The sequence below is a fragment of the Hemicordylus capensis genome, chromosome 4 (genome assembly GCF_027244095.1).
Source record: "Hemicordylus capensis ecotype Gifberg chromosome 4, rHemCap1.1.pri, whole genome shotgun sequence".
NCBI classification, from domain to species: Eukaryota; Metazoa; Chordata; class Lepidosauria; order Squamata; family Cordylidae; genus Hemicordylus; species Hemicordylus capensis.
In genome coordinates, this window is record NC_069660.1 from 193,381,717 (window position 1) to 193,407,734 (window position 26,018).

The 26,018-nt window shown below is 42.4% G+C and overlaps 1 protein-coding gene across 7 annotated transcripts in view; it reads right to left on the reverse strand.

The window, feature by feature from the left end:
• Positions 1-26,018, reverse strand: part of CDH12 (cadherin 12) — a 987,186-nt gene that overhangs the window by 649,904 nt on the left and 311,264 nt on the right. For 5 of the 7 annotated variants that reach the window (XM_053248987.1, XM_053248989.1, XM_053248990.1 and 2 more), the window contains exon 2: positions 7,570-7,676. The gene's annotated coding sequence lies outside the window, so the exon portion shown is untranslated. Of the gene's footprint in view, positions 1-7,569; positions 7,680-26,018 lie in introns of all 7 variants that reach the window. The other 2 variants (XM_053248991.1, XM_053248993.1) reach the window with 1 other exon arrangement.

Genomic DNA, 26,018 nt, shown 5'->3' on the forward strand with positions numbered 1-26,018 from the left:
TCACACACAACATTCAGTAGGAGGGTGGTGTGCTCCCTGTACCAGGCATGCCATGAGATTGTGTTGGAACTGCTTTCCTGTCCCTCACTGCACACTGGTGGGGACAGGAGAGAGAGGGGATGACTGCTGTTGCTACAGGCATGGCCAGTGCATGCTCCCAGGCAGCAAAGCCCAGAGAGGAGAACTGGTCTTGTGGTAGCAAGCATGACTTGCTACCCTTAGCAAGCAGGGCCCACCCTGGTTGCATTTGAATGGGAGACTTGATGTGTGAGCACTGTAAGGTATTACCCTTAGCAGATGGAGCCACTCTGGGAAGAGCATCTAGGTTCCATGTTCCCTCCCTGGCATTTCCAAGATAGGGCTGAGAGATTCCTGCCTGCAACCGTGTAGAAGCTGCTGCTAGTCTGTGCAGACAATACTGAGCTAGATAGACCAATGATCTGTCTAAGTATATGGCAGCTTCCTATGTTCCTATGAGGCATGTGCCTGGACAAGTCAGTTGAGGACTGGAGTTGTGGAGAGGCTCAGCACCAAATTGGGTTAATCAGCAGAGCATGTTTTGGCATGCCTGTGTGACCCATCCATGAAGGGCAATGTCATCACTCTTGATGCGCTGCTCAAGTGGAGGGCCCTCCTGGTTAAAGAGGTGAGGCAGGCAGAGGAGTGGAGGCTGGCTGAAAATCAGGAGGAAGGTGCTGGCACACCTACTTCTAGTACTCTCCATGCCCAGCAGCACTGCTTCCCAGTTCAGCAGTGTGGTGTCCCTGGCAGTCCACACATTTGTTTAACCCTGTGGTTCAAACAGGGTTCCATGGTGTGGAAGAGTGTTCTAAAGTACCTGCAGGAATTTATTTATTTGTTATTTCTCTGTGTAAACCGCCCTGAGCCATTTTTGAAAGGGTGGTATAGAAATCGAATTAACAACAACAACAACAACAAATTTATTTGTTATTTCTCTGTGTAAACCACCCTGAGCCATTTTTGGAAGGGTGGTATAGAAATCGAATTAACAACAACAACAACAACAACTGGTGGTGGACCCTGAGACAGATCACGTCCAGTTTGGGGCAATGAGTCGCCAAGTTTGGCCAGACTTGGCAATGGTTGCCAGACAGCTCCTCTCCTGCTCCCAATCAATGTCTAGAAAGAGATGGTGTTCTACATGGCCAGGGATGTGGTGACAACCCATTGTTCATGCTTAGATGCTGGCTTAGTGGAGCAGCTGGTCTTCCTGAAGGCCAACCTCCCCTGCTGAGCTTTCCTGAGCTGGATGTACAGGGTAAAGGACTCATGGTCACCCCCAACTGCTGCAACTCCAGCTCACCCTGGCCAACACAAATGTGTCACAGACTGCTCATTAGTGCTGCTGACACATGCAGACATGATGATGCACATGATGATGCACATGATGATGGACTGCGGCCCCAGGGCCAGCACCCATTGGAAGCCATGGTGCAGCATAGGTGGGTTTTTGTGGGGGGCTTGCTGTCTTGAATTGTGTTGGTTGCTTTCTTGATGTCAACTTCTGCAGCACAGCCAGATTCAAACATATGCGCGTGCACACACACACACACACACACACACACACACACACACACACACACTAGCCCAAGATGAGTTTAAACTGGATCCCTGATGTGTGTCAGCCAGGGCCCAGCCTTACCTGAGGCCAACTTAACTGCACACGCAAAAATAAGAGAGACTACTTCTCAAGCAGTTTTCTTTTTTCAGTCTCAGCGTGTACACATGCACACACAAAACACAATTCAATTCTGCTTGTTTTTGCTGGATCTCAGATGGAAAAAGGCTAAACATGGTTGCCTTGGAATTGGGCTATTTTTAATGATTTTTTGAAATTTTCGAGTTCAATAGGTCATGGGTTTCAATAGGTCATGGGTTTTGATTTTTAAATTTTTTTAGAATTAAAAATAGCCCAATTGCTTTGCGGGTTCGGTGGTAGGTAGCACCCATCATGAAGTACCACCCAACCCATTTTGGTATTTCTGGGCACTACACATAGGGAATAATGAGTCAGTTTGAATTCCCATTATTCCTTATGGCATAACCAATTTGAACCAGTTCAATCCCGGTTCGAACTCAAGCCGGACCAGTGACCAGTTGATAGAACCAATACTCAAACCAGGGGTGCCAGTTCGAGTCTGGTTCAAACTTGAACCAAACCGCAAGTTCCGGTTTTGTGCACACCCCTATGCTCGAGAGTGTTCATCTGTATGGGCACCTAGTCAATGCAGTTACCTAGTAAGAAAATGTTGGATGGTGAGTAGTCAGAAGTAATACTAGAAGATGTAATGGCTTAAATGGCATTCTTCTCTGTGTTACTACTTGCCTTTGAGGCAACACCCTCCCCACCAACCTCACACTATTGGCCCTTGCATGGTTTCCACTAGCTTTGTGGCTGGTCAGCTTTCACCCCCTAGAACCATTAACAAGAAGATTAGTGTATTGATACTCAGCCTTTTTGGCATAGTAAGTGAAACATATTGTTAGAGGAACAACACAGGCAGAAGCTTTTACCCAGACCCTAACTGGTGTAGAAATCCCATGACAAATAAATATGGAGTTCCATAATGTCAAGATATTAAGGAGCTCAATGTGCAACTGCCATTTTCGATGATGGTTGCACACTTAGCATCATGTCTAGTTTGTGTATTAAGGCACCTTTATTAAGTGTTAAATTAATCCATTTCCAATTGCCTTTCCCTGCTCCTTTCCCAATAGGCATGTATCTGCTAATTGAGAGAAGCTTTTTTTAAAAATGGGGGGAAAAAACCCCAAAGCAAAACAAAAGCTTGACACCTTTTATCCCTGAACAAAGATTACACGCGCAGCAAGCTGTAATCCTTGGCTTTGCAGTATTGCTTTACGGGGTTAAGAAGATAAATGTTCATTGCTTTTAATCCTCCCCATGATTTATGAGGCTTTGGGTATCCTCCCCCCCCCCCGAGCATCTACAACTGTGTGGTTGTTCTGCCTGCTGCTTAAATTACAGCGACATCTGTAAAGTAAATTGTGGATTGTTGTCCTACAACAGAGCTGCTGCTTCATACCTCCTGCAGCATTTCCTGAGTTTAACAGAGGCAGTTTACTTCTTTGCTTCATTATTAACACTGGTGGAGATTTGAGGGTGTTTGGATTGTTGTCTTTTTCTTTTTTGTCAGAGTGGGTGGGATTACGATGCCCTGGATGATCGCTTGTCATACTAACTTGAAAGCAACATGACTGTGACAGCAGCTGCAGAATCTCAAGTGCGGCACGGGGCGGGGAGGGCAGCAGAAAGCATTAGCTTCTATTGTTGTATTTTACACACTTAGCTCTCTGACTTACTGATGGGATAATTAAAAGTTAAACAAGATTTGCCCAAAGTAAAGAAACACATGAATGCATTAGCTCTTAATCATATTTTCTTCTCCCTGATTAACTGTCTATGAATGCACATTTAGTTTCCTGTTGTTCCCACAAGGAATTGTAAATGAGAAGTTAAATGGTACATTGTTTGTCTTTCAAGTATCATTAATCCAGCGATCACAACAATAATGTTAGGAGCATGATCCATCTTGCATGGATGGAGTCCCTGTTGTGGAGAGATCAACATAGGCCTGTTGGCCCACTTGGTGCCTACCAGAGGCGCTCTTACCCCCAGACCTTGGGGCTCCAGCCCATGGCCTCCAAGGTCCGGGGGGGGCTCCAAAGGCCTGGGGGGCCTCCTGCCACCACCCTGCACCTGCCGCTGCCCTGCTGTGAGGCCAAACCACCAATTATTTTAATAATTCTAGCTTCTGGGGAGTGAGCAGGCCTCCCCGGCCTCGCCCCCCGCCCAGCGGCAGCAACAGTGGCAGTAGCGGGCAGAGCAGGAGCAGCTGCTGGGCCTGACCATCTGGCCCAGCGGCCCCCTTAGAAATGTGAGGCGCTCCACCATGCCTGTGCAGTTATACTAGAGCATTGTGATGCACTATTATAACTGCGCAGGCACACTGGAGTGCCTCGCAGTTCTCAGTGCGCCTCTCCGCCAGATGGTCAGGCCCAGCAGCTGCTTACACTCTGCCCACTACCACAGCCACCGCAGGGGGAGCCGGGGACTTGCTTGGCTCACCCTCCACCCCCGGTGGCTAGAATTATTGAAAAAAATCAGTGGTTCAGCCTAGTGGCGGCGGGGGCCTCACAGCGGGTGCGGTCTGGGTGCCAAAATTAACTAGGTGTGCCACTGGTGCCTACACATGGGTGTGCAACATCACAGCACATGGATCATGATCAGGAATGAAAAGTCCATTCTTGCACTAGGAATAATACCAATGTATTCCTAGCCAGCTTGCCCTCTTATCCGAGTATACTTATGCTTGGAGAGTGAGTAACTGTTGCACTGATGTTCTTTAAACCTTCCCTCGCCACAGTAGCACATCACTGAAGCCTGACATTCCCTACTCTAATGAAACCCTACGCCCAGGATTTTGAGTAGAATGGAGTTTTTAGAGCTAGATGGCTGGCACTGCTTCATTTTTGCCAGACTGGCCCAGTGAGTGGCCTGGAAAAAGTTGCTAGAGAATTATCAAAGCTAGGCGGGTGAAGACCAGATCAAAGGCTGGATGGAAATGCACTTAGAGCTCTGTTTAAACTGCTCAGACAAAGAGCAAGAACATTCAGTAGTACCTACTCCAGTGATTTCCGTATGCCTCCAGGGATTCAGATAGCATGTTAACATGACTTTGCTACAGTATAAGACTCTAAGTGATACAAATAGGGGGGGAAACAATCCTTGTTGCCAAGCATGATAATCTAAATGGACACCAAGTTCTTTTTGCTGTTGCTCCATATATGTTTATCTTCAGAGATTTACAATCAAGCAAAATTCTGTCCTTATCTGCTTTCAATATTTTCTTTGCAAAGAACATCATTGTTCTTAAAAACGTTTGTCTTGTTTTCTGCTGAAAACAACATGGAAAAATAGAAATAAAGAGGTTCTTTGTCCTGCTAGATCATATAACAGATCTTGATATTCTGGAAATGGATCATTAATCCAAAGATCAGTCAGCCCAACTGGTGCTCTCTTCACTCAGCAGTCACTTCAAACTATGTATTGCAAATGGGCATTGCATTGGATGCCTTGCTTTGAAGCATATGTGTACTCAAGGGTGCATTTGCACCTGATCTGCATGGAGGAAATCTATGCGCAGAAATCGATAGGAAATCTAACATCAGAATGTTGCCCAAAATAACATCCCAGTGTCATGCATCCCCTTCTGCAGGTCTACTTTTGCCACATTGTGGCATGATCATCACATTGATCATCTAATTCTTCAGCTTATGCTTCAGACACTACATATGTTTTGATTTCAGCCTCAGAACACAAGAGAAATGTCATTGCAGAAGTTACAGCAGATGTCCCAAAGCACCTTTTTTAAAATCTATGCAAACTTTAAAGATAGAACAGATGGAACATTGTCAATGGCTTCTGTACCCCAGCATTGAAAATAAATACATTCATCTTACAGTTGGATTCTGCTAGCAATAATTCAGCGAGAAAAGCAGCACACTGTTAAATAAACTGGGAAATTATGACGGTCACCCACGTACAGCACAGTGTAACATGGGTCGTTTGGCACCGCCCACACTGATGCATTTGGAACACACAAAGCTTCCTTATTCCAAGTCAGGCCATTGGTTTACTTAGCTCAGTACTGTCCATGCTGATTGGTAGTGGTTCTCGAAGCTTTCAGGCAGGAATCTTTCCCAGCCCAACCTGCAGATGTTTGGGATTGAACCTGGGATCTTCATTGTAAAGCAATGTTCTGCGCCAACTTAAAATTATGCAATGCTGCCTCCCATTGAAAATAATAAATAACAACAAAAAATAAACACCTGTTAGTAGTGTTTTAGACACATGCTATGTGGGTCACTGTGTTTTGCGCCCTCAGAAACCCTAAAGTGCATTGTTGAAATGTGGCACATATATCCCATTCAACCAAAGCAGAATCCTGTAATTATCACACAAATTGTAACATCAGGGGAGTGCTCTGATGAAGAGGGCCAGGCCTCAGTGATAGGGTACCTGCAGTCCTAAAAATCCAGCCCTATGCATGCCTACTCCAAAATAAGTACCATTACGTTCAATGGGGCTTACTTCCAGGTATGCGTAGACAGGACTGCAGTTTATGTTTCCAGGTTCAATGATTGGCTTCTCCCATTATAAGGAACTCAGGTAGCAGGACTGGAAAAGGTCCAGTGAGATTTCAGAGAGCAGCTCAGAACTCATTCAAAGGCAGCTTCAGATGTTTATTTTACACTTGAATGTCTATCTGTTAGAGGCATAGAACAAGCAATTTGTAAACGGAAGTTTGTTTCTTCCAAGCTGCACATAAATTGTAACAGTCTGGAAAAGCATAACAAGCAGCAAAGACATCTGTAAATCTATTCCAATGAAACTGATCGCTCTTATGATTCCAGTTTGCAATTGTTACTACAAACACAGTGTCTCATTTTGTAGAAACATTGAAGTAGCATCCTCTGCATTATGGAAACCTCTGGAGTAGTGATGAGCCTGGACCGTTCCGGAGGCCATTCTACAGGCCTCCGGACCGGTCTAGACATGGACAGTTCGGGTGATTCGGGGTGGGGGGTTCCTTTAAGAGCAGGGGGAGGATTTACTTACCCCTCCCGCTGCTTTCCCCCTCCGGCGCCCGTAGTTCTGTTAATAATCGGGGCGGCAGGATACCTCCCTGCCGCCCCTTCTCCCGTTTGGTGGCCAGTGTTGGCAGATTGAAAGTCCGAGAAGGCTTCAATAAGCCTTTTGCGTGCATGAACATCGCACGCGCTTCACGTCTCCGTGATGTGCGTGTGTGCATGCGCATGTTGCAGAGACGTGAAGCGCGCACGCGATGTGCGCGTGCACAGAAGGCTTATTGAAGCCTTCTCGGATTTTCAATCTGCCAACACTGGCCGCCAAACGGGAGAAGGGGCAGCAGGGAGATATCCTGCTGCCCCAATTATTAACAAAACTATGGGCGCCGGAGGGGGAAAGCGGCAGGAAGGGTAAGTAAAACCCTCCCCCCACTCTTAAAGGACCCCCCCACGCCAGTGCCAGACCGCAGTTCCGCGGTTCCGTGCACACCCCTACTCTGGAGTGAACATATTGGGCACCATGTGAATGGCATATTGTATGAAATGGGTGATCATGTTGTTGTTGTTTTTAATATATAGAGGTCATTCACACTTCAAAGAATTTTCTTTCTTTATTACGGCCCAAGGTCAGCAAAAAGAGATAATCCACACAATAAAAAAACATGTTCTATCCAGGTTTAGGAGCGGTGTGTGTTCCCAGTTCTTGGTTCTGTGGAAGCAAGGTAAGAGGAAAACCTGGGTAGAAGTGATTGTGTGGAAACAAGGTAGGAGGAAATACTAGGAGGAAAATACTATGGGTGGGTAGTCTGTTGCTAAATGTGGGGGAGGGGCAGTTTAATCTCAATGGGTGAGCACAAATTTTGGGGCACAACAATCACCTAGCTCAGGTCTTTGGAGCCCAGCCAACTTATTTATTCAACAACCATTTTTTCCTACCTGTAGATGTGATTCCACATCATCCAAAATCTCAGAGGTACAGCTTAACTCCTCACTCCCCAAAGTCATAAAATGCAATTTGGTAATTGCAATTTGGTATCCGAGACCTGCTGAAACAAATGCAAAGGGTCTATGTCAGATCAATAAAAGCTAACAACATCAGTGATTTCACTAAACAAGGGCCCTATGTTCAAGTCACAGAAACACAATATTTGTTTTTAGAGATATGCAACCTGCCCCACAAGTCAATGCATGGATCTTGTCAACATTATTTTAGCACCCCTCAACATTTCTTAAGATGCTTTGCTTGGGTCAGGACACACACACACTCATTTGTCTTAAACTTTGCTTCAGTAAGGGTTCAGGGGGAACTAGAAATGTGCAAAACACAGTCACTTTGACCTGAACATTGCTAGTCTTTTTGAAAATTGTTCATACTTTCTTCATAAGTTCTTTCAGAATTACCACATTTGTGTTGCTTGAGATAGGCCTTTTGTCCATTTCTTTAAAAAAAAAACCCTCTCTTTTATAAACTAAGCACTGTATCTTATCTTTGGAACTTGATTTCTTGGTGGATGTTGTCCAGTATCCATATATGGAATGGCACCCTTCGAAATAAATAGGCCATTAGCTGAGAACTGATGTAGGAATACTCTATATGCCAAGAAACTGCCTAAAACCTCTAAGATACTTCTATCCAGTGGATGTTATACAAGAACATCACGCTAAGGATACAGTGGTCATCTATGGACATCAGGATGGTTTGTCAACTGTCTTTCATACAGCATAGGAAAAATAAACATGCAATGAATTCTTTTTAAAGGATGGCCTCATGGTTATCTGGGATCACTGCACAGTTAGTGGGAAAATGTGCAAATTCTGCCATGGTCACCATTAAATTTTGTATCACCATCCACGATAAGAGTGGAATTGCATGCTGATGTTCGTTCATTGCCTTGGAAGAACAGTCAGGCATAGGTACGTGAAAAAAGAATGTAGTGGGGAACCTTTTATATTCAGAGAAGCATCATGTATACACATTGCATTTGTGGTAGAAATGATAGCTACCCTGAATTTCACCTAAAGCAAATTTCTGAGGTGAATTTGAAGGTAACAGCTTGAGTGACACATCCAAGGAATTTGTAGAAAGGAAAAGTGAGTTTAAAAGATCATTTGCAAAATTCCTTAGGGATATTCCATACATTCCTATTAGAGATAATTATAACTACCTCCAGATAAACCTTTTGTTTAGCTTTGCAATAATTTTATCATTAAGGGTCATGCTGCAAACTGCTTAAAACTTTTCAATGTTATTTATAGTGCTGCACTGAATTCTGATGATATTCCATTTTCAGTGCAAAAATTGTTTCAAAGACTCAAAGCATTCATGAAAAACCCTAATGTCAACTATTTCACACATTTTTTGCACCTGTTCATAGCTATCGTTCCCCAGTCTGCTGCTTCACCATTGTTTTTTTAAAAATCTGATAAGGTATTTTCATGAAATGATCCTAAACAATCTAAGTTCATGTACTGGATGTGATGACCTCATGGAATATTTTTTAAAAACAAACAAGTTTCATCTTGAGCTTAGACTGTGTTGCTAGCTCTGCTGTTCTGAAGGCTCACAGAAGCCTCTCTGCTTATGTTTGGAACAACTGGCTTGTAGTTCCCACTCTTAACATGCTCAGGAGCCCCACAGGATCATGGGCTCCCTGTGTGTTGGCATATTGGAGACAGGTCACTTAGCAGGCAGTGGGACAATCACCCCCAGACTCAACAGCTGCCAAGCAAATTGAAAGGGGATTAGCCTCATGCCTTTCCATATATTAGACAATGTTTAGATAAACCGAAGTTAGCTTGAGCGTTAAGTTCATTTTCAAGGTCTTTCTGTCCGAAGATTGACCCTTTACTTCCTCTCTTCTGCAGTTGCCTCAAACAAGCTAACATTAATCACCTCAGCAGGTAAATCAGATAAGGTATTGCAAATGCAACTCCCTTCCTATCACAAAAGAGTTTAGTGGGCAATAGGAACTCAGGTGTTCTCATTTAAAATACTGATTGGTTTACCTTCTGACCTAACAGATATCACCCTTGCACATCCAATTAGTCCATTTATATTGATTGTTCTTGGCCATTCATGCCATTGTATTTTACATAGGCACAGCAAACAAAGACAATGGATCCTTTTGAGATCCACCAGAATTTCCCACCACATGAAGAAGGAACAGCCATTATTTTGCCTCAGGGCCCATTTTGGGCTGTAACTGGTCCTGGTTTCTTGAACCAGTGTGCTTCAGTTGTCTTTACACCATGGAGTCACCCACTGAATGCATGATAGATTTGGCACCCGCCATAGCACCAGGCCGTGTCTTCCTCATCGTGCCATTCACACTTCCAGCTTCCAAATCAGCCTTCCTTGCTGGCCTGATCTACCCAGCTTGCCTTGCTGCTATGAGAAGCTGGCTGCACAAAAACAGACACCTTTTGGATTTACCCTTGCTGCCTACCCCCTGAGCTGCTTTTGGTTCTCCGCTACTACTCCCAGTTCCCAGTCTGTCCCTGATGAAAGAGGTCCTTCAGCTGCGCCTGAGCCATGAGGGTCCAATCACCCCTAAGCATAACCACTGTGCGCTTCTGGGCTTTCTCTACCCCTGCTGTTTTTTAAATCCAAAAATCTGTTTCTCTAAAGCCTTCTTTTCTCTAGCCAGCCTAGAATTCATTTTAATCCACATACTAAGCTAGATTGCCTTTTTACAAGTATCTGGTTAATCTTTGTAATGTATTTTTAGTAGTAATACTGCTTTAATCAACTTTGTTATTCCATTGTACTCCAGAACCCTAAATGAAATCTTACTTTGTTTTGAACTTCACCCTCTCTGTCAGTTCATTCTCTTGGGACAAGAGAAAATCATTTTGACATGGGACTGCTCCACTCCAGCTCAATAATTTCCCCATACAAAGCCCGAACGCATTTAGAGGTGTCCACCAATCACCCCTGAGCAGTCCCATTATGAACTGTACCATAGTTCTTCCATGTTCACTCGCTCTCATAATTTCACCATGATGTGGTGAATGTTTCTGAAATGTTCCAGACTGAAATTGACACTATAGTGGGTATTGAATTTGGACCATGACGACTTAGGTTCAAATCCTGCTGCTTAGCCATAAAAACTCACAAGGCTAGTTGTATATCTTGACCTAACTTACTTCACAAGTTTGTTGTGAGGACAACTTGAATAACCCCATACATGAATAACCCCATACATGTTATCATGAATTCCTTGGGGGAAGGATGAAATACGAATTTCATAATAACCATATGTGAGTTTCAGACAAATTTGCAAAAGCTTCTGCATCTGTGATGTCAGCAAGGGTTTCAATTTTTCTCTGATTCAGAATGTGAATTTGCCCTGCTCATAATGCTCAGATACATTATGGATTAAGTGTCATTTCCCAGAAAAAATGCTTCTCAAGCTAAGAATGTAAAATATATATTCTGAGCATACAATGTTCAGGAGCCTAAAGCTAGCTGTTTTGTAGGTGTGTGTGCAAAAGCTATTTAATATTTACCCTACATGATGAGAACATCCAACTAAGCATTCTTTTGTTTGGTGATTATTTCTGCTATTTGAGTCAATTCTTCCCATTGTTTTTGCAAATGAGATGAAGCAAATGAGACTTTTTTTGTGAAAGCTGATAATCATAACTGAGTTTATTCCATATTTGAGATGTGAGGTTTTTGCCCATTCTGGATATAGTTTTTTTGTTCACTGCAGGTCTCAGATGAGGTGAGAACTAGTCATTTCAGTGTAGTTACTGATTTGGATACAGTGGGTGGTATTCAGACTAATGCCACACTACTGCAAACACATACTAGGGAAAGGATGCTGCGCTGATCAGTTCAATTGTCAGGAACTTGTATTCCAGACTAGTGTCATGGAGCTGATGCTTCAGGGTGTACTAGTGCAACCAGTGGCTAACCTCCTGCTGTGAAACCTTTTCTTGAGGCCATATATGTGGTAAGGGATGATGCAAAGCTATTCATTATCCTTGTTGCACAAGCAAAATGCTTGTGTAAACAGACCAAGAGCTCAGGAGACTGAGAAACACCCAAATCTATTTCTCTATATCAACTTCATCAGGTAATGGCATAACTTCCCTAAAGGTCTGACTGGAGCTGGTAATGGGCTGGATGAGGAATAACAAACTGAAACTGAATACAAATAAGATGGAGGTACTGACTGTGAGGAATCAGAACCTGACAGATGGTTTAGATTGGCCTATTCTGGATAGGGTTACACTCCCCCTGAAAGAACAAGTACATAGCTTGAGAGTGCCCCTGGATCCAAAATTCTCTCTGGTTTCTCAGGTTGAGGCAGTGGCCAGGAGTGCTTTTTATCAGCTTCAGCTGATATATCAGCTACGCCAATTTCTAGAGGACAATGACCTTAAAACAATGGTACATATGCTGGTAACCTCCAGGCTTGACTACTGTAATGCACTCTATGTAGGGCTACCTTTGTATGTAGTCAGGAAACTACAGTTGGTGCTCCAGACTGGTCTCTGGGATGACCTGAAGAGACCAAATAACACCAGTCTTAAAAGAACTGCACTGGCTTCCAATATGTTTCCGAGAAAAATACAAAATGATGGTTATTAGCTATAAAGCCCTGAATGGCTTGAGTCCAGGGTATGTAAGAGAATGCATCCTTTGTCATGAACCCTCCGCCTATGAAGATCATCTGGGGAGGTCCAGTTATGGCTACTACCATAGTTGGTGGCTGCCCTGGGGCTCAGGAATTCACTCCCTGTTAAAATCAGTTTCCATATTTCTGGCTGTTTTTAAAAAGACAAGAGTTTGAACACACCTGTTTTATCAGGCTTGTAATTAATTGTAATTGTTTTATATCATAATTTTTTAAATCATTGTTTTATCCTGTTTTTATATTGTATTTTAACATGTACTCTGCCTGGGGATGCACATGTCAGGTGGTATAGAAACCTGATAAACAAGCAAATAAATAAATAATAAACTTTCAGCATCCACGCCACGCAGCTACATGGCCATCTAGCATGGGTGCATCTTTGTTTTTGCACTGTCACAGCTTTACTGAGTCCTATCTAAATATACCCAAATGCCCAAAGTTTTAAAAGCATGTTTACTGTCATGCTTCCCCCAAAGAAGCCTGGGAACTGTAGTTTGATGAGGTGCTCTCTTTAAGATATTCCTGTTCCTTCTCACAGAATTAGAATTCGCAGGGAGAAGGCAATGATTGTTTAAGTCTGCAACTGGGATTGATAGAGTTGAGCTGCGTTATCCTGGCCACCATTCCAGCTGGCATCTATAACCTGGTTGATGAAGTAAGTGGCAAGAATCCAATTAGGATTCATATGCAGCATGCTGAATATTCCTTCTTAATTGATCATTAGCAACCTTTCCTCAGCTGGTATACAAATACAGATTTTAAAAACAAACAAACAGTAAAACTAAGTTTAAAGGGGAATCTCACCTATGACATCATATTGCAAGACTGAAGCTAAAAAGTTGAGATTTCTATGCTTCCTCAGCATGTCAGAAGTCAGCTAACGTATCTGAACTGGATAATCTGTGCTTCTGCCAAAAAGCCTTCTTTCACTCCCTTTTTGATGCTTTTTTGGGGTTAGAAAACTAGGAATTCTTTTATCAGTTGACCATCTTAGCAAACATCTTTTTTTTAAAAGTCAACCCAGTATATCGGTATACCATCTGTGCTTACATTCAGCAGCATTACTCTTTTGGACCCAACAGCACTTGATATCTGTTGATAGCAAAAATGATAATCATTGTATTATAGAGACTGGGAAGCAGCTCTGTGGGTACCATGATTAACTCTGATGGTTTTCTGTTTATAAATGATTAACTCTCATGGTTTTCTGTTTATAAATGGTTCTTGGATTTTATTTTTCCCCTTTGGGGAGAAAACAAGTTAGAAAGAATATAGATCGCCACTCTATATGTCACTAGCTCTAGTATCAGACTTCTAAAATACATGGGTTCTAAAATATATGGGTGATAGATTGTAATTTTGGACCGCAAACCTTTATCCCATGGACTGAAGTGCAGGGTGCAAAGCAACTCTCTATATAGATCACATATGAGAGCCCGCGTGGTGTAGTGGGAAGTGTTGGAATAGAGCTAGGGAGACCTGAGTTCAAATCCCCATTCAATCATAGAACTCACTGAGGTGATTCTCATGATCGGGTGAAATTGGGCTGTGGGAGCCTAGCCTGATTTCACCCGCGCATGAGAACCACTGGGCTCGCAGCCGAGCCTGGTCTCACCAAAGCGGGTAACCTGCTACAGTTACCATCCCCTAAGCCCAGGTTAGCGGAGCACGTGCTCCGCTAACCTGGGCTTTCGGATTGTGTGTTTATGAGTAGACCCCTGACCGGGAGGCTAAAAAGCAGCCTCCCGGCTCGGGGGTCTCTCCAGCATGCCCTGTGCGCTCATGCAGGGCATGCTGGAACTTCCGGGGGCTGCATGGCCCCCGACCCCTGCAGCCCCCCCTCCATCTCCACATCGGAGCTGGCAGTTGTGTGGGTGGCTGATCCGGCCACCCAGGGCTCTGTGGGCGCTCGTCTGCGGGGAGAGCGGGCTAAGCCCACTCTCCCTGCTTAACCCCATCTGGTGGTTCCCACTGATTGTGGGAACTGCCTCACTGGGTGGCTCTGGGCCAGTCACTTTTCTCTCAGTTTAACCAACCTCACAGGGTTGTTGTGATGATAAATATAACCATGTGTACCACTCTGGGCTCCTTGGAGGAGGAGTTGGATATACATGTAAATAAATAAAATAAAGACATTCTGGGCACTTGGCTTTTTTGGTGAAGGGGAAAACTGCAAAGATTTTTACTAAAAGAGAACAGAACAGAAAAAGGGAAATGGGGAAATGCAGCTGGAACAGAAACTGAGAGGTCCCTCCACCCATAGCAGGATGACCATGCAGGCAGGGGTACATGTTAAACTGGATCTTTATTCGTGTACTCTCCTCTCCAGTACTCTCTCCACTCAAGAATGGTACAGTATGGTAACCTTGGTCTTTTAAATTAATACTGAAATTCCCTATCTCTTTTATTAACTTGCAGCACTGGGACCTTTTTTATTTCTACTTCACATCATTAGATGTTTCACTAGTACAGCACTGACTGAAAAGAAATTGAAATGATTTGTAATGCTCTGTGGGGGAAACAGTGTTTGTATATTGCAGAAAGGATCGATTCATTAATTGGTTTGCTTGCTTGATTCAGTTCACTTACTTGTAGAGAGAAAGTAAGCATTGCCAGATGGTGGGTTTTTTTGGTTTGGTTCTTTTTTAATGTTATTTCAAGTCTCTACACACTCTGAATCTACTGAAAGCTCGTGATCATGAGGAAGCTGTGAGCATTTTTTCATCAGTAATAAAGATGTAGGAGAAACCTTGTTGAAACAACAGATCTAGAAATGCACCTGGGAACAATCAACACAACAGTAGTTGGTATATTTGTATAATATGCAAATGGCTACTGCCAAAACCAGTAGTCACATGTCTACCTTCCCCCACATCATATCTAGGAACATAGGAACACAGGAAGCTGCCATATACTGAGTCAGACCATTGGTCTATCTAGCTCAGTATTGTCTTCACAGACTGGCAGCGGCTTCTCCAAGGTTGCAGGCAGGAATCTCTCTCAGCCCTATCTTGGAGAAGCCAGAGAGGGAACTTGAAACCTTCTGCTCTTCCCAGAGCACCTTCATTCTCTGAGGGGACTATCTTGCAGTGCTCACACATCAAGTCTCCCATTCAGATGCAACCAGGGCAGACCCTGCTTAGCTATGGGGACAAGTCATGCTTGCTACCACAAGACCAGCTCTCCTCTCCAATATCTAGTATAACTTAAATGTGACACAATGTCACAATGTTGGGTGTTTCCCTTTCAGTTGTAGCCAATGGCATCTCTTGGTGGGAAGAAATGCATATAATGACATGAGGACATGAGCAAGCTGTAACTATTGCTATGGAGGTAGATGGGGGAACTAGACACGTGGCTTTCAATTTCAGCAGAAGTCACATGTCTAACATTTCATTCGGGCTTTGAACTCTAGCATTCTCAATAAATTCAAGAAGTTGTTTCAGAAAGAACATACATACATCTGATGCAGGCTTACAAAAAGTACTGTAAACCCCACTGAATTCAGTGTCATGTACTCCAAAGTTAGTGTGCAGAGGACTGCAGCCTAAAGTTGAAGTTCTATGCACACTTGCTTAGTAATAATTCCCACTGAATCTCTATATAAATATGCTTATACTTGTGCTGCCTAAGTTAAACACAGTGGAGAGCAAGCAACAGAGAAAACCCTTTATGAAGAAAACCTCTATTATAGAAGGGAAACTGATACGTATAATAAGGAATAGATAACATATATTTCAAACCTACTCACTAGTTAAGAATATCTGCATCACATTAATCATATTTTCAAATCTTTGTAAAGGAAAGAGAGCAAGAACAGAATTGCCACTACCTATGCTAAGTACTGTGGACATGATCCAAAGAGCTACCCTTACCCTAACCCTAATCGGCCATAACCAATTACATAGTAAAAGTAATGTCCATTAAAAATATCCAGGGCATAGGGCCTACAAGCAGATAAAAATCCAGGATGCCTGACATACATAGTAAACATTCAGGTGCCCTAGAAAAATCTGCATTTCTAGACAGCCTGTTGCCAGGGATGTTGCACTTTTCCATAGTGGTGCAGGAAGAAACAACAGGAAAGTCACTTCCACTTCATTGTGTTAACCAGTGAAAGGACCCTGAGCTTCCAGAAGGCATATCTAACTTTTCTTGATCCAGCCTGCCGCATTTATAAGCAGATTTTTTAATCTGGGCAAGCGAAAAGCAATCAGCTTGCTTTGTCAGCATGATGCTCATAAACAGTCTATGATTACAGTTTATTGCTGTCAAATGAGCACGGATTGAAACCAATTGGTCAGAGAACACACACATTCTTAATCTCAACTTTTGTCTTCCTACTGATTTTTAATATCATGTTAAAGTGAGCATGAAGAGCTGTAGCTGGCTATGTATTTCATTAGCATATTTTGTCAAAAGATTGATATTTCTGAACTAGGAAAATGTTTCTTATAAAGAAAGAAAACTCTGTAATATCTACACATTTGCATCCTCAGTGCAATTTCATCCAAAGGCAACAGGCATATACACACATTTTGTTGAGGCCAGTGAACAACCACAAATTCGCACAAATTTACAAACTGACAATATAGAAACATTTTAATTTGACATTTACATTTCAAACTTTTTCTAGTTCCCTTTTAAAATATGACTTTGCGGTCAGATTTTAGGGGTCCCCCTGCTCTAAACCTTGTTTTAAAAATCAGCAATGAGAGTTAAGTGCCAACTTGCTACACTCATAATTTTTAAACCTTGTTGTTTGTTAAGCAACAATGGAAGGAGATGGGGAGGAAGATAGTTGTTTAAAACACCGTTGTTTTGCAATGAAAAGAAGATAGCAAGCCATTTCTCACAAGCAGTGAGAAAGGGCAAGAGGGTTAGCAGGGAGGAATCCTTTAAAAGATCCCTCTTTGGTAGATGGAGCACCCGCCCAGATGATTACTGGCTGCTGCCGGTAACTTTGGGAGTCGGGGTACCAGGACACATCGCCCCACATCCTGAAGCTCCCATAATGCAACGTACAAGTGCATGGTGAATTATCAGGATTCTCCTCTTCAGGAGCTGGCCAGGATCCCAGCAGTCTGCCAGATGGTTATTTTAGAGGGTGGCTACCTAGGCAGGTTTGCCGCTGAGGCGCTACCGGGATTTGGCCTGATCTTGGTGGTGCTCATGCACAGGCAAAACAGGGCTTGGCTTGCTTAGCCCGATTTTGCCTGTGTGTGTGTGTGTGAACAGCTTCAGTGTGTGTGTGTGTGTGTGTGTTCTAAAATGAAGGGATTCTCTGACCCATTAATGGATTATCTCCAACATGGCTGAACGATTCCATCACCTGCTTCCATCAGGTTGCAAGCACATCACAAGTTAGGGCTTTGTTTAAATAAGAGCAGCTAGACAATTTTCATAAAGACGCAGCTTCTTCAGTGACATAGTTGAATCATAATGCTAAAGCCTCCGCACACATAACATGCAACCAGCTATTTTCCATACCTGAACAGCATTTTGGCTAGCTTTGAGCTGATTTCTTGCCTATTAGTATTAAAAAGGACGTAAAGTACTACAATCACCTGAAATTAGTCCACAGCAGAGCCTTTCATTAATATAGATTTTGTATTCCTGCTGCTAATAGCCCCAAGTGGGATTCACTTATTAGAAACAGCCACTTATTTATCATTTTGCATAACCCATCAGAAACACTATTATTAGAAAGTTTAGTGGCATAAATGAGCATGTTTAAAATAGCCCACTGCCAACTGAGCTCTAATGACCAATTTCGTTTGCACCGATAAAACTGGATTAAATTGCTCTGTCTAGTAATGAATGACCCACTTTTCAGCCTGAAACATATGAAAAGCTATCACACCTGGGCATCCTATAAAACCAGAACTGGATTTCCCTGCAGGTTATCATGCCTATGGGGACATGACAGCTGTAAGCAGGTATATGTGGTTTTAAAATCAATTCTTGGGAAACGGGCATTTGAGCTAAATTCCATACATATACCAGTGGCTGCAGCCATTATCTGTGATCATCATAAGCCATACCAAAATTTAAATTATTGAATATTTTAATTTTAGTCATTGCTGATCTTCATGGAGCTAACAACAGAGGGTTTGGGTGAGTATGGAGTATGAGACAGTATTGTGAACCTGTGCAGTCCCCTGGATATCATTCTGGATATGAAGAGAGGAGAGCATAGTCCTAGATCTCACTGAGTAGACTATTCACCTGGGAAGTTACTACTATTTCTCAGTTTTAGTTCCTCATCTGTAAATACAGTACTGGAATGTTATTATTATGCTTACATGATTGTTGTCAGGCTGAATGAGATAAAGACTTACAAGGAATTGGCAGATTGACGGCAAACGTAATGTTTGATAGAAACAAACTGACACTTTCTCCTACATTCAGCATAATAATGATCAGATATTCAAGACGGCAACATTTGCTTCACTCGAGTACTGTATAATGCGCCCCACTTCACTGAGCAGGAAGATGTTCACAGGGCAGTGCCACCATACTACTCAGGATTGGCTTTCCTTTGGATGAGAGATTACTGGAGGCTTATGGTGTTCTAGTAAAATGTGGTTTATTTACAAATAAATAAATAAACATTGCATAAGCATAGGGAGAGAAAAGCAGCAGAGGGACTCCTCGATGGCAGCAGTTCTGCTATCACACATCAGATTCCCAGAGAGAGGCCTTGCACTCCAAGGTGCTTCTGGCTCACAACTCTCTCTGTCTTTCTCCCTGCCAACCCTGCCAAAACCCTGGGAGTTCTCCACACAGCAGGCTTTACTGTGGGTTTTCTGCAAGGCTTTCCTGCAAACTCAAAGTTGTCCCCAAAAAATGATGCAAAAAGTGAATGTTTCTATTTCGGCTGCACTCTGATGCACAGTGAAAAACCCAGATTGTGTGTGAAGTGCTCCCCGATAGCTTGTATGGACTTTGGGGTAAATCTGCCCAATATGTAAATGCGTACCCTCCATTCTGGAGGAGGTGTGAGCTAAAGGGCTTTAAAGCCCTGTGTGAAACACTCCCTGAGTGTCTCCTCTAAGCTGCATCTTTGTTCCTTCATTCACTCACATTATTACCACCTCCTCTTCTCCTTAGCTTGGGCATCATCTCTTCCAAACTCTGCTGGCTTTTCACATTCTAGATGTTTCAAATGAATCTCGGTACCCAGAGACTGCCATTAAGAAAAATCTACTCACCACAATGCAACATTAACTACAACTTACTGGATGGTAAAGAATCCGGCCAGTTAATCTGCCTACGAAAAGAAATGGGCTGACCATCAGCCAATGACACTATGTACAAAAATGCTATCCACATTCTAGGGAAGAAATTCACATATGGATTGTACTGTTTCGGGGTCTATAAAAGTAAGCAATAGGAATGTGAATTGGCATAATGATTAAATATAATTGGCATGGTAACTCAAGCCAATTTGAGGCGTTCTTATCCCTGTGCCGGGCAGGCACAGGGTGGTGGCTGGAGGGCCCCCCAAAATGCAGAAGGGCCTCATGGCAGGGGATCCTTGAGGCGGGCATGGGGTGGAGGCAGGAGGGCCCCCCCCCAATGCAGGGTGGCCACACAGCGGAGGAGGCTCACGGCAGGGACAGTCTGGGCACCAAAAATACCTAGGTGTGCCACTGGATACAGCAGTCTCAAATGCCTTCCTAACAGCCTCATGTGACTTTAAGGTATGTCCACAATTTCCTTGATGTTGACTAATGTCCCATATAAGGGAATGTCTCTAAATTACACTTCATCACTACAGAGATCTCAGCTGCATAGATACCCAGATAAGAATAACAGTATCTGTCAGGGCCAAGCTGCATACCTGCATGCCATACTGTCATGTTCATCCATACAAACCAGGTAGCCAGAAAAGTAAGGGGTTTAAACAAAGGGTACAAAAAAGAAGCCAAAAGAACATTCATCGATCCTCCAGTTTTTCAAAACAGACAAGTCCTTTGTCAAATTATCAAAGTGAGCATATGTTTTGTGTACATTAGGCACATTTCTGTGAAAAGCTGTCAGATAGCAGGGCTTGGAAAAACTCTACATAAGGCCTTGGAAAACTGCTACCAGCCAAATTAGTCAATGCTAAGAAAGATTAATCAAAGGTCAATGCAGCAAGATGTGTCCGTGGTTTATAAGACTGAAGGAAAATGATCCAGAGAGGTGATAAAAACTGGACCTCTGGTTCTCCTATCAATCTCGCTTTAGCTGCTCTCATGTAGAATCTCTAAATGGCTTTTTAAATGGGGAAATTTAAAAACCAGTTGGAAGCACAGTTACCAGAAAATTTTACCTACAGCAAAGTATATGTAAAGATTCCCTTTCTGGAGAAACATCTGAAAGTTAACTTACATGAAACACTAAGTGTGTCATCTGCGCTTCCATTTTTATCTTTATAAAATTTAAACAATAGTGGTGGGGGGCGGGGACAGGACTGGGGCATCATTGTTCAAAGGAGTATTTTAACACTGTTCCCTCACATCAAGACGGAAATGAAACCCTGATGCTGCTATTTCATTTGTCAATAGTTTGCCTCTGAACGCAAATATACTGCTTTTTTCAACAATAAAAATTCTCAAAGTGTTTTACAGAGGGGGGAAATGAACAATAAGCATAAGATGGCTCCTTGTCCACATGGAGCTCACAAACTAAAAAGGAACACAGCAGCAACAGCCACTGGAGAAGGGCTGTGCTAGGGCTGAATAGGGTCCGTTGCTTTTCTCCAGTCATGCATTCCTGGTACATTCGGGGAAAGAAAATGGCACCTGGCAACTGCTTGGAAGAGGAGCAGCAACTGATGTGATATTGCTGCTATCAGTATTCAAACTCATGTGTGTGTGTGTGTGTGTGTGTGTATTCCGCTTAAAAAACACCATCCCACTGCTGCCAGTAAGCTAACCCCTAAAACTGTTTGGTGAACTCTCCCCAACAAAAATATCAGACTTCCTCACCTTACTGAAAGGCCAATGGCATAGCAAATTTTGCCAGAAATTTTTTCTCCCCCAGCACAGTACCTCCAGTGACTGTTGCTGGTGTCTATCTTGTTGTTGTTGTTGTTGTTTTAAGAATGTGAGCCTTTTGTGGACAGGGATCTATTTTATTTATTATTTATCTGTGTAAACTGCCCTGAGCCATTTTTGGAAGGGCGGTATAGAAATCAAATTATTATTATTCTCTTGTTTACACAGTCAGACAGGTGTTATTGACTGGTTTGTTTTATCCAGACATCGAGTCCTTCCCAAGGACCTGGGATGCCAGAATTTTATTGTCAATGTTGTTGCTGTTGTTATAGATATCGTCACAGATTATAGGCCGTTCCCAGTAAAGTTGCTTTTTGTAATTGGTTGATGGTGATTTCTGTGGCCCCTATGGTGTTGAGGTGCTCCTCAAGGTCTTTTGGAACTGCATCCAGGGCGCCAATTACCACTGGGATTATTTTGTTCTTTTTCTGCCACAGCCTTTCAATTTCAATTTGTAGATCTTTGTATTTGGTGATTTTTTCTATTTCTTTTTCTTCTATTCTGCTATTCCCCTGGTATTGCTATGTCGATTATTTTCACTTGTTTTTCTTTCTTCTCGACTACAGTTATATCTGGTGTATTGTGTGGCAGATGTTTGTCTGTTTGTAGTCGGAAGTCCCATAATATTTTTACATCTTCATTTTCTCCAACTTTTTCAATTTTATGGTCCCACCCATTTTTGGCTACAGGTAGCTTGTATTTTTTGCAGATGTTCCCGTGTATCATCCCTGCTACCTTGTCATGCCTTTGTTTGTAGTCAGTCTGTGCGATCTTTTTACAACAGCTGATTAGGTGGTCCACAGTTTCATCTGCTTCTTTACAAAGGCGGCACTTGCTGTCTGTTGTTGACTTTTTGACTTTTTCTCTTATTGCATTTGTTCTTAGTGCCTGTTCTTGTGCAGCCAGTATTAAACCCTCTGTTTCTTTCTTCAAGTTGCCATTCTTGAGCCATTGCCAGGTCTTGGTGATGTTTGAATTTCCACTTATATTGTGCAAATATTGACCATGCAGGGGCTTATTTCTCCATTTTTCTGCTCGGTTCTTGACTTGTTCTTTCTTGTAGGCCTGCTCTGTTTCATTGGTGTTGAATAGTTTCTCCTTATTGACCATTTTAAGTGCACCTTCTTCTATGTCCTTGATATATTCTTCAAGGCCTCTTTTCTCCTCCTCTACTGTTTGGTGGACTTGCAGCATTCCTCTTCCACCTGCGCTGTGAGGGAGGTATAGCCTATCTACATCACTGCGGGGGTGCAGAGCATGATTGATGGACATGATTTTCCTGGTCTTACGATCTAGCGTCTCTAGCTCTGCCTGGGTCCAGTCTATTATTCTTGCACTGTATCTGATAACAGGTATAGCCCAGGTGTTTATGGCTTGTATGGTGTTCCCACCATTGAGTTTGGACTTCAGGATTTTTCTAACTCCCCTGATGTATTCACTTCCAATTTTTCTTGTAACTTCAGTGTGTGCGATGTTATCAGCCTGGAGAATGCCCAAGTATTTGTAATGTTCTTTCTCTTCCAGGTTCTTGATCTTGCTTCCATTGGACAGTTCTATTCCTTCTGTTTTTGTTATTTTCCTTTTTTCATTATTAATGCAGCACACTTGTCTAGTCCAAACTCCATTGCTATATCGCTACTGAATATACGGACAGTGTTTATCAGTGATTCGATTTCTGACTGGGACTTTCCATACAACTTCAGATTGTCCGTGTACAGCAGATGGCTGATTTTACTTGATGTTTTAGATGTTCGGTATCCGAGGCCTGTTTTGTTTAGTATTTGTGAAAGTGGGGTCATGGCGATAACAAACAACAGAGGGGATAGTGAGTCCCCTTGGAAAATGCCTCTTCTAATGCTAACCTGTCCAAGTGTCTCACCATTGATTGTTAACTGTGTACTCCTCCACATGCTCATTGCTTTTTAAAATAAATATCTGAATGTTTTTGCTGACACCAGTTGTTTCTAAACATTTTAGTATCCATGTGTGAGGCAATGAATCGAAGGCTTTCTTGTAGTCAATCCATGCAACACTTAGATTGGTTTTTCTTCACTTGCAGTTTTCTAAAATCATTTTGTCAATCAGCAGCTGGTCTTTTGTGCCTCTGGTGTTCAGGCAATTTCCTTTCTGTTCAACTGGAAGCTGTTTGTTAGTTAATAAGTGTTGCATCACTTCATCTGCTATTATTCCAGTTAAGAATTTGAATATGGTTGGCAGGCAGGTTATTGGTCTATAATTACTTGGAACTGCACCTTTTGCTGGGTCTTTCATTATGAGATGAGTTTTCCCAGTTGTTAGCCATTGTTCAACATCACCGCCTTGCAAAATGTGATTGAACTGTTTTGATAGTTGTTTATGAAGGCTTGTTAGGTGTTTAAGCCAAAAGCCATGCAGTTCATCGTCACCGGGCGCAGTTTCATTTTCTTTGCTCTTTCACTTATTAATTCTGGTGTTATTATTAGATCTTGCATTTGCTGGTTATATTTTTTGACCTCTCACCCACCCTGCTTTTTTATTATAATTTAGTGGATTGTCCCATAATTTCCCCCAGAAGTGCACTGTTTCTTCTTTATTTGGTGTTTCTAGGTTTCTTGCAGTTTCTCCTTCTATGCTTTGGTAGAAACGTCTCTGATTCGACGGGAATTGGAGATTCTGCCTGTGTTGTGTAATTCTGGCTTCGTATCTGCTAATCTTCTTTGACACTGCTGTTATTTGCTGCTTTATTATTTCCATGACTTCTCTAATTTTCCTTGAATCTAGGTGGTATTTTTGGATCAGATACTGTTTGGTGTTTTCATTTGTCAGCTTCTTGTCTTTCATATCTTTCAATTTACTAGCATCTGATCTGAGCCTGGAGATTTTATTTCCTAATCTAATCTTCCATTTAGGTGATGTACTGCTTTCTTTTTTTACAGGTCCACTGATCTTATATCCGAGCTCTTGTGTTGTTATTGTTGCTGCACTGTACATTAGTTGGTTTGTTTATTGCAAATTATTGGTTGTTATTTCTGCAAGTGCAGCATTGACATCTTTTAATGCCTGACCAAGGGAAACTTAATTCTGTTTTTTACCTTTAAAAATGCCACTGTGGAGCAGCAGAGGAGACTCTGCTTGCCTCCTAAACCATCACAGGAGGTGAAGCCGGGCTCTGGAGGATGGCGGCAAAAGAACTCCGCACTCAAGCCCGGCTTTAACCCAAATGACACAAAGCGGGTGATTTTGGGCCTCTGCATGCCTGCATTTGCTTTCATTTGAACCAGCCCTAGGTCAAGATGCTACACTGCTTTCTGATCCTACAAAAACGAAAGCTCCTCTTGTTTTAAGGCTGAAAGGAGACTCTTTAAGAGCTATGTGGCTGTCCAGTGTCTCCTCCTCCTCGGAAATGCCTAAAACTACAAAACACATGACCTTATATCACAGCAAGCAGCAGCCAATGTACTGTAGGGGTGTGGCAACCTGAGTGCACTGACATGTCATGCATGATGTAGCAGTAGACATTTACAGTAGGGATGAAGAGAAGACATGGGGCAGAAGCTATGAGGCTCCCACAATGCCGAGGTGCAATCTAAGAGTTCATGTTTTCATAGTTGCCCTTCTTACTCTCCAAAGGCCTCTCAGTATATATGAAGACTCCACACCAGTTGCATGGTGACATGTGGACATATCACCCATATGGACATATCACCCATATGGATAATTTTGTATTAAGATATGTCAGCAGGAAGATTTTGATTTAATTGTGTCTTCCGCCTGCGTCCAGAAATCCTAATGGATATCTTTTACCACAGAAAAAGAAGTCAATATTACTTTTCCTCGACCGTTTTATTTGATAAAATGGAATTTGAAGCTTTTGATCATAGACTGATATTTATATTCATAAGAAAATAACTGTAACCAAGCAGAAAATATTGTTCTGTCAAAGGAATGCTCTGCTTGGTTTTGTACAGGGTTTCCCCCCCTTATTAATTTAAGCAAGGAAAAATCTTGTGACCAGCCTGTGAATATATTTTCCCCTACCTTGTGATGCCTGGAATCTTACAATATTGCATCTACATTTATTTACACACTAGAACAAAATTCTGTACAATAATGAAAGGATTTTCTTTTCCAGATAAAAATATATTTGCATTGGGATACTCTTTATCCTGAACACACAGTGCTTTAGCTCCTCCAACTACTTGTTTGATAACACAAGACAACTTACAAAAAGAATATTCTTAATGAAAATTTGATGATTGAAAGCAATAGCTTTGCCATTCACATATCTAATTGATTTGGCAGGGCTCATATAGCTGGAAACCGCTTCTCCCATATGATCCTCCTATTCCCAAGAAAATATCAGAAGCTTAGTTCTGGGTGCCTTCCTTTTAGTAAGTGTGAGCAAAATTTGCTTGGTTCACTTCCATTATTGGTTCATTAAGTTCACTTTGCTCTGCATTCCTCTTCTCCTGAATTTCAGCTTCACTAAGGACCAGTTTGAGCAATGCATTTGTCTGTTAACACCCCTGCTAACTGGGCAAAGAGGCACCTTTTTAACATGGTGATTTTCTTTATTTAGCAGAGGGAGAGCAACTGGCCCTCTCCACCCCCAGCACAGTACTTCCAGTGACTGTTGCTGGTATCTGTCTTATGTTTCTTTTTAGATTGTGAGCCCTTTGAGGACAGGGATCCATCTTATTTATTTATTTTTTAT